This window comes from Balaenoptera borealis, assembly GCF_965194805.1.
Source record: "Balaenoptera borealis genome assembly, chromosome: 12".
Taxonomy (NCBI): domain Eukaryota; kingdom Metazoa; phylum Chordata; class Mammalia; order Artiodactyla; family Balaenopteridae; genus Balaenoptera; species Balaenoptera borealis.
The window spans coordinates 7,408,737-7,421,430 of NC_138869.1; the positions used below are offsets into that span (position 1 = coordinate 7,408,737).

The 12,694-nt window shown below is 52.1% G+C and overlaps 1 long non-coding RNA gene across 1 annotated transcript; it reads right to left on the minus strand.

The window, feature by feature from the left end:
- Window positions 1–3,859: 3,859 nt before the first annotated feature.
- Window positions 3,860–11,783, minus strand: LOC309607127. The gene is made up of 3 exons (XR_014232263.1): window positions 9,870–11,783; window positions 6,305–6,337; window positions 3,860–4,245 (listed from the first exon to the last, which is right to left on the minus strand). It is a non-coding gene; the product is annotated as an uncharacterized lncRNA (long non-coding RNA).
- Window positions 11,784–12,694: the final 911 nt, after the last annotated feature.

Genomic DNA, 12,694 nt, shown 5'->3' on the forward strand with positions numbered 1-12,694 from the left:
GGCGGTCTGAGGCTGGGGAGGACCTTGAGGGGCAAGGGGAGGGGCCAGGTGAGTGGGTGGAGTGAGGGTGGGTTCCTTTCGTTCCGTGTTAGTGACTGCGGAGGGATGGGGGCTGCTGGTGTGCTCCCTGCAGAGATCATCAGACTAGTCCTGCCTTCTGGGGACTGGAAGTAACGGAGACCCATGTTCTGGGTTTGAAACCTGAGCGATGCAAAGGGAGCTACAGGCTCGGGGAGGGAGGGAAGTCTCGAAAGTGAATCCATTCGCAGAGGGAAACTGGCCCGGCCAGCACCCCGTGGGTGAAGGCCTGGAGGGGTGCCCTTCATGTGGGGCAGTGGTGGGCTGGCACTAAGGGCGTGTGTGGAAAGAGGCATGAAGCGTGTGGGGTGGTGGCCGACGGGACGGATGTGGACGTGGAAGGGACGAGGAGCAGAGCCAGGGGCTGCCTGTGGGGGAAGATGAAGGACGTTGGGAGGTAAAAGCGTGAGCACTTTCCGTGTTGGTTACAGCTCGGCTGGACAGAGGCCTGAGACTCTTGTCTCTTGAGCCCAGACCTTTGTATTAACAGAGAATATCTGCTGAGTACTTGCTGTGTTAGGATCGCTGATGCCTTTACCCAGTGTGGCTAATGGTGGACTTTCTGGCAGCCTGACAAGCCATTGCAGGATATGTTTTGGTCCAGGAGGCTGATTCCTGCCATCTGACCACACCTGGACCCCGGGGACCTGGGGCCAGGAGACTGCCTGCGGTCACACAGCAGCAGTTGGCAAACTCTGAATTGGAACCAGGGCCTCCCAACTCTGAACCAGCCACTTGGCAATGGGTGGCAGATGCATAGCACGGAGCACGGCTTTCTAATCAATCCTGCTGCCTTGGACTTGGCCTTGGATCCTTTATAACAGGGGTCCCCAACCCCCAGGCTGTAGCGATCCGCGGCCTGTTAGGAACCGGGCCGCACAGCAGGAGGTGAGCGGCGGGCGAGCAAGTGAAGCTTCGTGTGCCACTCCGCATCGCTCCCCATCGCTCACATCACCGCCTGAACCACCCCACCCCAGGCCCCCCACCCCCCGTCCATGGAAAAATTGTCTTCCACGAAACCGGTGCCTGGTGCCAAAAAGGTTGGGGACCGATGCTTTACAACATGTGCACGGGCAGCCTCCACCAGGCGCTGAACGCTGGCTCTGGAAGCCAGATCACAGGCGGAATTTTTAGTGACAGGTGCCAAGATGCAGGGGCAATGGAGCAATCCCTCACACAGGTAGTGGTGGCTGAGATGGTCCAGCTGTGGCACAGGTCCAGTTCTCGCCCCTTCCACTTTCTCTATCCAGGCTCTTTCCTGTTTCTAAGCCTTTTCCTCCAGTCTTCCTAAAGATTCCACGAGTACCTGACATCCTTCCCGTAAACTCCTTTTCATCCCAAAATGGCCAGTCTTGGCCTCATTGCCTGCACCCATGAGCCCCAGTGGTGCACACGGGAAGTGGGTTACTTAACCTCTCTGTGGCTGGGTTTCCTCATGTGAGATACAGGAACAATCATAATAGTACCTCTTTCACAGTGCTGAACCGAAACAGTCCATGCAGAGAGCTCAGCACACACACAGCACACAGCACACAGCAAGTGCTCAATACACATTAGCTGTCTCCAGCTTCCAGAGAGCTCCAGGGAAAGACAAAACTAAGGTTCTTAAAGCCAGGTGTGTCTTTGTGTCCTTTAAAGTTACCCCAGGGAATTCCCTGCTGGTCCAGTGGTTAGGACTCGGCGCTTTCACTGCCGAGGGCCCAGGTTCAATCCCTGGTCATGGAACTAAGATCCTGTAAGCCACGTGGTGTGGCCAAAAATAATAATAATGATAATAATAGTTACCCCATAACCCCAAAGGGCTACACCCACCTGTCAAGGGATGCTGGAAGTGGTAGCAAAGACGATGATGATGGTGATAAAGATGATGACGACAACAGCTGACACATCGTGGTGTGTTTTTACTGCCAGGCCCTGTTCTAAGTGCTTTACAAAGGTATCTCATTTAACCCTCATAGTCACATCAGGAGGAGGGAACTATTATTTCCTCATTTTACAGATAGAACATCTAGTAAGGTGCAGGGAGCTGAAGTGACTTGCCTGAGGTCACGTGAATTGTAAGCAGTGTGCGGTGGGGTTTGACCCCGGCCATCCAGCTCCAGGGTCTATGGCAGGAGGATGAGGCTGTGGAGACCGCAGCAGATGCGCCATAGTGGCTGCTTGTGCGCAAGGCAGCGCAGATAGAGGGGAAGGTCCCCGCCGCCATGCCCACGGGGAGCGGCAGTTCTGGCAGCCCTGGCTGAGTCGCCAGCTTTAGAGACGGGGCATTCGGGCCATGGTCAGAGCCATCCTTGGTGGGAAAATGTGGTTCCGGGGGGACCGCTTCTGCCCACCGTGGCTGCTGCCGTGTGAGGGCCCAGCAGTCCTCGCTCCAGGGCAGGAACACAGCCTCCCAGGGAAGGTGCCCACCCGCCCCAAGCCCCTGGGCCTGGCGTGCTACCGCCTGCCCTGCTGACACTGGTTTGCGCCCAGGAAGCAGCTGGCAGCCGGATGTGACCACTGTGGCTCAGAGGGCTGAGGTCACTTGCCTGGGGCCGCACAGCTACTCGGTGGTGGAGCCAGGACTTGAACGCACGCCTGCCAACTCCAGGGCCCCTGGCTGTAACCGAAAGGAGCATGTGGCATCTGTTAGGCTCACATCTGGCTGACAGTGGCTTGTCTCTGTGTCCTCTTATAACAAACAATAAAAAAGCCAGTCACTGACATTTATGGACTGTTAGTTACTGCGAGCAGGCCCCGCACAGTGACATCATTTAACTCCCCCAACCACCCTCAAAGGGCCGGACCATTTTTTACGCCTGTTTGCAGAGGAGAAGACTGAGGCACGCGACAGCATGGTAGCAGAGCAGACGCGTGCTTTCCTTGCCTGCCTAGCATCCTTTACCCCTTTATCTGGATGGGGCACCCCAATTTCCACACCCTCAGCGTTGGCAGTCTGGTCAAGACTGTCAGTCAGGTGCCCTGTTCTCCTCTAGGACCTGGCACGTGACCCAGGCTTGGCAGGTCGGACTGTCTCGGGGGACTCTGACTCTTGAGTCCTGTGACACGTCTTCTCCTTGAAGACTCTGTCTGTGGGTCCTTGCCCCTAGGCCCCCTCATCTGAGCCCTGCTGATTTTGAGACTTTGATTCCAAGAGTGACCTCCTATCCTCCCAAGAAGGCCCCGTATCTTTGGCTGGAATCAGCTGAGCCTCTTCTGTTGCTTGCGAGCCAGAGTCCTAGCCAATACGAGGGCGCGCCCAAAGGTCATGTGGGCAGTGCAGGACTCATATCAGATGGTCTGACACAGAGTCCAGTCTTGGCCACTACTGGGCTGGGACCTCTCAGGTACCTGGGTCCCAGGGACATCACCCACAGTGTCTGTGACATTTGCATTCCCTACCACAATAAAGCCACACTGTCTTTGTAATGGGAAGTGTCTTAAACTACACAGAAGTTGATTTTCATTGTCCTCAGTTTTCAGGTCTTCACAAACTGCACAGACCAGATCCTGGTACCCAAGGCGGGTATGTGCCCCAGTTTCAGATACCCACCTGAAGGCCATATGGCTCCTTGTCACCACCCAGACCTTTGCTCAGAGCCCCCCACTGCTCCGGAGTCGTTGGCAGAACCGGGGCCAGCAGGACCCTCTCCAGGGGTCGGGGTGGATGGGGTCCAGAGTGACAGAGCTTCTGAGAACCCAGGAGATCTGCTTGCTCTGTCTCCACAGCTTTGGCCATTCTCATCCCAACTCCACACTTTTGTCATACCCCCGTCGCTCCTGTACAATCATTTTCTTAATATTTTGTGTTCAGTTGTCATTTATTCATTCTTTACTTAAGGTCATTAAAAAATTTAGAAGACTTCATTCATATCTGTGCTGGAAAGGGCACTGGTACACTGTGCACAAGTAGAATGCAGCGGTGCCCAGAAAGCCACGTGCACCACAGTCCGACCCGACACTGAGGCTGCCCAGGGCGCCAGGCCAGCCGAGTCACTGCCAGGGAGGTCTGCAGGGTTTAGCGAGGTGTGCCAGATGCCCAGCACCACACCAAGCCTTCCTCCCTGGATGTAATCAGAAAGGAGGGTTCAACGGGAGTCAGAAAAGTATCACTCTCTCTGCGTGTGCACTGATGTCATTTAAGGCCATGTTGTATGCTTCACATTTCAGGACACATGGTCCTCATGTCTGGTGAAAACAGAGAGGGAAAGCATCTTATCCAAGTCTACACAGCACATCAGAGAACAAGAAGCTGGTGTGGGGCCATCCTATTTACATTCTGGCTCTTTCTGTGGCACCTTGGTTTCTCCCTTTAAAGCATTTCAGACGCTCCCCGCAGCTCCTGATGGTCTGGGACCACATTTTAATCTCCAGCATCCACTCCCCTTCCATCTGTTCCATTTGGGCCCTCCCCTGCGTCCCCCACACCCACAGCACGCACAGCACCAGTTGGTGTGGGCTCTGCAAATGCAAACTCATTTAAATGTCAGCTGGAGCAACACCAAGCTAGCAAGGCAAACAGGTGACAAAAATAGATGTGACAATCATAGTATCCTAGACTGTCAGTGGGTGCTTCCAGGCCTTCTTAACCCTTCCTGGGGCAAGTAGCCCTTGAAGAATCAAGATAACTCGGGCCTCCCACCTAGAGAGCACTCGCAAACACACTCACACACACACACACACACACACACACACACACATAATGTTGCCAGTGACTTTGGAGGGGTTGCGGGCCCATCCCACCTCGATACCTCACGTTTTTAATTTGTCTCATGGCCTGGGGTTCCAAGAAAGAATTTGTTTGCAGAAAGCGACCTGATGCCAAGTATTTGGAAATGACCAGTCTCGGTGACTTTTCAGGCAGCTCCCCGTTGATGAGCCATGCAGAAGGGCTCAAGTCCTTGAACCAGAGCAGCCGTTCAGGGTCCACCTTTTGCAACCAGAAACTTCACCCCCTGACTTATCTCCTATGGATGAAGAGCCTTGGGGGTTTATCTTAAAGGCGGGGGCACTTCTGTAGAGTCTGTAAAACTCTGACCACTTTGAAGAGGATCCAAGGTGAGATGTCAGCAGGGGAGGGGACACCGGTCTCCATTCCTGGCCTCCGGGGCCATGACCCCTCTCCTGCCTGCACAGTCCCAGGACACCATCTGCACAGAATACAAAAGCAGCCACACCCTTGGGCTTATGCAACTTCAAGGTCCTGGCCAAGGTCCTGAGTGGCCCTCATGTGTGAGCCTTGCCTTTGTTCTCTCAGTCCCACATCTGCACACAAGGAGAGCGCCAGCAGTTGGGACTGCGACCAGCCCCACACCACGCGCTCCTCCTTGTTCTAGGACTTCACATGCATCAGGTCTGGGCATGGCCCCGTTTGAAACCTTCTCTGTTGTCGTGTGGCTTTGTTTCTTAGCAAGGATTTGAGTAAAAAGATGTCCCCCTCCCCCCGACAGGAAGTGGTAGGGACAGAAGCTGAAAAATAGGGCTGGAGAGAGAGGCCCCTGGGACAGGAAGGTTGGAGGAGTGATGAGAGGGGAGTGAGAGATTGTTGAAAGTGGCCTGCAGGGAGAGGGGAAATACCCATGATGGCAGCCGGCCAGGTAGCCTCAGTCTGAGGACTGAAGGAGTGGGGGACGGGTATGGGGGGGCCTCGTGGCTGGGAAGGGGCAATTTCAACTTGCGACTGGGGGCCGCCATGAAACCCGATCCAGAGGCTTGTGGCACGGTGCTAATGTCCTCGGGGAGCTGGCATGGTGCAGGCTGGGCTGAGAAGCCAGCTCCCGTGGCAAGCTGGGCCAAGAGGCACATCCTGCCTGCTGGGTCCCTGCCATGGCCCCTTTATTCCCTTGGGTTTCCTGCACTGTGTTTGCTGTAGAATGTGTTCCCTGGCCAGGACCGTTGGTTCTGATGTACCACCAGGCTCAGGGTCTGAGGAAGACACATGCCCACCCTTGGGGGCCTCAGTTTCCTCATCATCTCCAGTAATGCTGGGGGTCAGAGATGGGTGCTGGATGTGGAGGGTCCATCCACACCTCGTGCCTCCTCCTCGTAGCCTGCCAACCCAGAAGATGCCCTCCTTGAGCCCACAACTTAGAGGCTGCAAACTCAAATGCCTGTGTCATTTGGGAACGTGGGTACATTGCTGGCTGGTGGTGCGTATTCAGCCCCGGGCCCATTCCTCCCATTGCTGACAGGCAGGCAAGCATAGACTCTGGAGCCTCTGGGTCCAAATCTTGATTCTGCCACTTACCAGCTGTGAACCTCTGCATCTCAGTTTCCTTATCTGTAAAGGGATGGATAAAGCACAAGATACATCATTGGCAAATAGCACACCTTCTGTTCTCTTCCTCTGCACCCATGGCAGACATTACTAATTGATCAAGACATCAGTTTTCTCCTTTCCACTGTTGCAAACTGATCAAGAAAATTCTTTCTCACTGAGCCTCAGAATCTTGCTCTGTGTCCAGAGCTCCAGGAAGCCACTCCCAATAGATAAGATTTGGCATTTGAGATGAAACCATTTGCCATCCCTCTTATAATGCCTATAGAGCACAATTCCTGGCACATAACTTGTTTAAATGTTCTGTATAAGTGTCAGTTACCATTCAGAATCTACTCAGTGCAGGAATCCTTGTCCGATATCCCTAACTTCTGCTTACTCCCTTCCAGTGACAGGGAGCTCACTACTTACCTGGGCTTGCCATTCAATTGCTGGACAGTTCGGATGATTAGGAAGTTTTCAGATCTCCCTCCTTGCACCTCCCTTTTTCCTTAAATAGTCTATAATTTTATGGCAAAGTGCTTCCTTCTTTCCTGGATTAGCTGTCATTACGGATTGAGGTGATTTATTTTTAGGTGATATATTTGAACCACCTGATGAGTAAAACCTCTCAGCTTGCATGCATTTGATCCCAGACTAGCTAAGCAGCTTCAGCATTTGATGGACATGTTAGGGGGAGTGTGTGTGTGTGTGTTAGAATGTGTGGGTGACGGGGAGAGATTGAGAGAGGAAAGACAGAGTGAGAGAGAGAATGTATTTTAAAGCCTCATAATACACCAGGCCAATGTCACTTCTTATATAAGCCTAATAACTTCTCCGAGGATTGGGGCTGCATTCAGGGCCCCATCATTAGCCGATTAAGCCTGATTATTCCAAGGGGAGGGACAGCAGAGAGGGATGTGAAGTTACATAACTCTCCATTTATTTGGATTTAATCCACGCTTCTAAATTTAGGAGCTGAAAGGCTTCAAAGATGAGCCATGTCGTTTGGAGGTGGTGCTAGCTACAAGGGGGCCCAGTGAGTGTTGGCGCCCCAGGGTGCCCACAGGCGAGGTAGGGCTTCTTTGCAGGGGGCAACTCAGGGGCCTCATCTCCTGGTGCCGGGAGAATGTGTGGGAAGCCAGGGCTGCCAGGACATTTCACGCCCGCAGCAGGTACAGAGGCAATGGCCGGGGCGGGGCAAGTGTGGCACTGGGGGTGGACAGAGTGGTGATGACGGGTGAACCAGAACCCAATGTCCTGATGGGCGGGGCAGTTCTAGGAAAACCTGGACAGTCGTGGTCACCCCTGGGCTACAGCCATGTTCATATGTGTAGTTAAGTGTGGCCACTTCCAAACGGATCTCCTTTCTCTGGGGCTCAGAGCTTTCTGCGGGGGGCCTGGAGAACCGCCGCCTCCCCTCCCCCGTCACTCAGGTTGTGCACTGCACGAGGGCACCGCCCCCAAGTGGGCACCTCTCACATCAAAGAGAGCACAGAGTCACATATGTATGAGGACAGTTTTTAACAGGTGGCCTCAAAAGATGCTCTAACAGAATTGTTATTACAATGCTTTTCTGGAAGCTGGAAGTCAAGTGTCTTGAGCAAAGGGAGCCTTTTTCTGATTTGCACAAAGGCAGTGGATGGGCAAGCGGCCTCTACTTTCCACTGGTGCTGGCTGGATCTAAACTCGGAGTTCAGGTCACAGCGATCCTGCTCAGGGGGAAGACGCTGGAAACCAAGGATGAAAGGCAGCTACAGAGCTGTGACTAGTCATTCAAGGTCTCAGAAATATTTCCCAGGCCATTGAAAAGAGGTGATAACATTCATGTAGCACAGGAGATAATAAAGTGCAGACAGATCACTTTATTAACGTTAAAGAATTCACACCCATTTTAGGAAGGGCTATGAAATTGCGTTCTAGTAAAACATGGGCCAGACTAGGGGTCAGCCACCTTGCAGCTCTCCCGCACAGGATGAATCATGTCACCTCTCTGGGCTGCGGTTGGATCAGCTGAAAAACGGAAATCAGGTGGCTCCATCGCCATTTAAGAGGCAAATGGAAAAAATGGCCACGAAGGACCCTGTGCCAGAGTCTGGATCACAGTGGGTGCTCTATAAATGCTTGATTTCTCTCCCAGCACCACTTTAAGTACCCAGGCCGTCTGAACAGTAGAATGCGGTATTTTCTTTGAAATCCTATATATTTAAAACAAAAATTAGTCAATATCCTGGCTAAAAAAATCCTGCATACCTGACTCCCTGCCCTCCAGGCTAAGCTTGCGCCCATGCCCTCCCGCCCCCCGCCAGTCTCCCCCAGCTCCCTCCACTCCACGTTCTTCCCTCAACATGCCAGGCCACGGCCACCTCAGGGCCTCCGCACTTGCTGTTCCTCTGCCTGGCATGCTCTTCCTTCATCTTCCCATGATTGGCTCCTTCTCACTGGTCAGGTCTGAGCACACATTTTGCCCCTCAGTGTAAAGTAGCCCCTGGCGCCTCCTACAACCTCACTCTGTCTTCATTTTCTGCACGTCTTTATTGCTTTATTTCTTTGCTCACTTGTTTATTTTCTGTCTCCATCACCAAAATCTAAGCTGCTTGAGAGCAGAGGGTTTTGTCTGCCTTGCTCACTGCTGTATCCCAAACCATAGGTGTCTAGTGAATAGCTGTTGGCGCAGGAACAATGTCTGGGGGAGAATGAAGAGAGCTGCTCTCCAGCTCGCCAGCCCATCTCTCCCCCCGCCTTGCTCCCTCACTCTTCCCTCTCTCCCCCAGGGATTGATGCTCTTTTTGTCCGTTTCTCTCCTCTTCCAATAGATGACTTCCTATGTTCTTCCTTGATTCCCTTGCTTGTCCTACAGAGAGCTTAAAACTTCTCATTCTTTCTGTTCTCAAGGTTAGTGTGACTTGAGCCTTCCATCTTTCTCATCTTTCGGAACCTCTGCCTGTTGGGCTGGGCCCTCTTCTCTTTGACGGCGGAGGGGGCCACAGGGAGCAGGTGTGGGAGTCATGTGTGGGAGGAGATTTTGATGAATACGGAGCCATAGCCCCCAGATGCAGTGGGATCCTCATCCCTGAGGTTGTGAATGGAGGCTAAATAACCACATCCTTGGGATGCTCCCAGCCCCACCCCCTGGGAGAGCACCAGCCCTAGCTGCTGCTGTACATAAAGTTACTTCTCTTCTTAAAACCAGGTTTTGACCAATCTGCTATGCAAGGGCTTCAGTGAATTGGTCTGGCTTATGCCAGCTGTTAACTGGACTAAAGAGCTTGAATGGCATTTACTTTACAGTTTACAAGTCTCTTTCATCAGTCATTCATCCAGCGAATGTTTAATAAGCACCTACTATATACCAGAAATGGATCTAAGTGCTTTGCATATAATAATTTGTTCATAACACAGGTACTTTTATTATCATAATCCCCACTTTACCAATGAGGATCCTGTGTTCCGGAGCTGGGTTTACTATAAAGCCCAGTGTCTTAATCTGTTCTGGCTGCTATAACAAAATACCATAGTCCAAGCGGCTTATAAGCAGCAGAAATGTATTGCTCACAGTTCTGGAGGCTGGAAGTCCAAGATCAAGGTGGCAGCACGGTCGAGTGAGGGCCCTCTTCCAGGTCTCAGACCTCTCGTTGTGTCCTCACATGGTGGAAGGGGCTAGGGAGCTCTGTGGGATCTGCTTTATAAAAGCACTAATCCCATTCATGAGGGCTCCACCCACATGATGTAATTACCTCCCAAAGGCCCCACCTCCTCGTACTATCAGGTTTAGGGGTTAGGATTCAACATATGGATTTGGGCGCGGGGGACACATTCAGACCATAGCACTCAGAAAATGTTTTCAGGGTTTCTCCTGTACATGGGCTCCTTGCTTGTTCCCAGGTGGGGCCCCAACGCTATGTTCACCGGTCATGTGTGCAAAATTTGCAAAAGCAATACATTTCACCTGCAAGCAGCCAAGCCCTCTCTTTCTACAATGAATCTCATCCACCCCTCTTTCTCTCATGTTGAGTGGTATTGGAGAGGCTGTGGGTATTTGGGGGATCCAGCTTAGGGGAAGTTAAGTTGGAGACACATTTAATTTGAGTTTACTGAGATAAGTGTATGTGGTTAAAAGTATGGTAAAGTTACTGCCAGCCATCCTGGTGTAGAAGACAGCTTTCAAGAACACCCTACAGCTGCCCATGCCCACTGGCCTGGATTGTAACTCAGAGATACTGGTCCAGAGTTCGTATCACCATATGAAGATGCTCTGTGTCACCCAGCACAGAAAGCATGCAGGAGGTGAAGGAAAACCAGGCCTGAAATTCAAGGAGCCAGAAACCACTCTGTAGAAAATTCTTCCTATCATCAGACATGTAAAATTGTAAATGGAGGATTTGCTTCTCGGTGCTGTTGTGGACGCCTGGTCCAAACCAAAGTTCTCTCCTGCAGGAATAGACTGGATAATGCAGCATATACAATTAAAACACAATACATTTTTTTCCCTCTTTTGGAATGACCACACGAAATGCAATTTATCAGAATTTCTGTGTTTTTAGGGCACAAACTTGTAGCTGTGCTACAAACAACCAAGCGGTCTGTAACAGGTCATATATGAACCTGATGGACGTTTTTCTAAATCTGACATTGGTGCTAAAATCTATGTGTTTACGTAAAACACTTACAAGTACACGTTGTGAAACTAAAAGAAATTTTCCTGAGCAGTCTATAGTAATAAAAACAATTCAACAGGGCTCATCATTAGAGAAAAGGCTGGGTTATCTTTTAATTCCTTACAGATAATATAACGAAAGTGTCATCATATAAAGGTGATCAATGAAATGCTGGGGGGAAAGGATTATAAAGGTATCTCAGGTAGTTAATTAATACAAATATTGTGTTATTTTTCTGGGTTTTGTGATGTTTGTGGCGTTTGCCAGCTTTCTAAAATTTCCAATTTTCTATGATTACTTTTCTCATTCTAAATCTCACCTATTGTACCTAATTTTCTCTTCTTTTTCTTAAAGGGGCCCCCAAACGCTATAGGCTTTGGGCTCCACCTCTAAACTGTCTCCATCATGTCGCTACCAGGACAGGGTGGCTTTCTTACGCAAATACAAGCTCAGACAATCCGCACTCTTTTTCTGCCCTTTTAACACAAAAGGTAGCTTACAACAAATACCCCGGCAGCTGTGGCAGTGCCAGCCGCGTAGCAGGACGTGCGTGAGCGCGGGGACAATACTGCAATAGTCTGGGGGAGAGAGGATGGTGGCTGGACACCCAGAGTCCACGGGGGTGTGCAGGAGTGGCTGGATTTGGACTCGGTTCCGAAGAGAGTCAACGGGAGTAACTGACGATGTTGGGGATGACAGAAAAAAGAGAAGACATCGAGGACGATTTCGCGTTTCCCTGGGAGGCTATGACCTGGGGAGTCGGGGTTCTGGGAAGGCGGCTGTAGGTGGAAGGAGAACGGCCGCTCTGGCGAGCGGGGGGGCGGGGATTCGCTGCCCCGCGCTGCTGTCCCCCAGCGCCCACCGGGCCGACCTGACGCTTACGCGGGGCCGGCCGAGACCGCCCAGAGGCGCGCCAGGCCCGGCTCCAGCGGCGGCCACGGCCGGCCAGACCCTCCCCGCGCAGACGGCCGGGCGCGGGCGGCCACGTGCGGCCCCGCGTGCTCCCAGCCGCTGCCTCCCCGCTCCCGGCCGCTGCCAGCTCCTGGGCAGGAGCAGATGCTTGCAGATACGCCCCGGATGAGAGCCGCAAATGGGCTGGAGGAGGGGGAGCTTGACCTGGTCAAGGGACCTCTCTTCCCTGAACCAAGGGACCTCTCTTCCCTGAACCTCCCTTTCCCAGTGTAGGCGCGTGAGTGCGTCCTTCCTGGAGGAGACTGTGCTGGCTTATTGAGCGTTTCCAGGGCTAAGAAGATGACAACAACAACAGTGATGGTGAAACAGTAATAGTAACAATGCCAGACATTTACTGAGTGCTCACTCTGTGCCAGGCACCCTTCCAAACATTCTCCTCATAGAATACCCCCAGCAACCCTGTGATGTCAGCCCTTTTACTGTCCCCATTTTACAGATGAGGAAATGAAGGCAGAGCAAGGGGCTCATGTGATGGTTACTATTACTGCTCATAATCATGACGCAGTGGCTAGTAGTGATCCTGACGGGGCTATGGCTTACTGAGGGCTTGCTCTGTATAAGCAATCCACGTGCAGGATCATGCTAAAGCCCTACATCCCTTCTGTGGAGGGTATTTATATCATCCCCATTTCACAGATGAAGCCTGAGCCTCAGTGGTGTGAAGTCACTTGCCCGTGGAGACACAAGCTGGTCAAGTGACAGAGACGGGACGCGAACCCATGACTGTCTGAACGAACTCCCAGACATGATT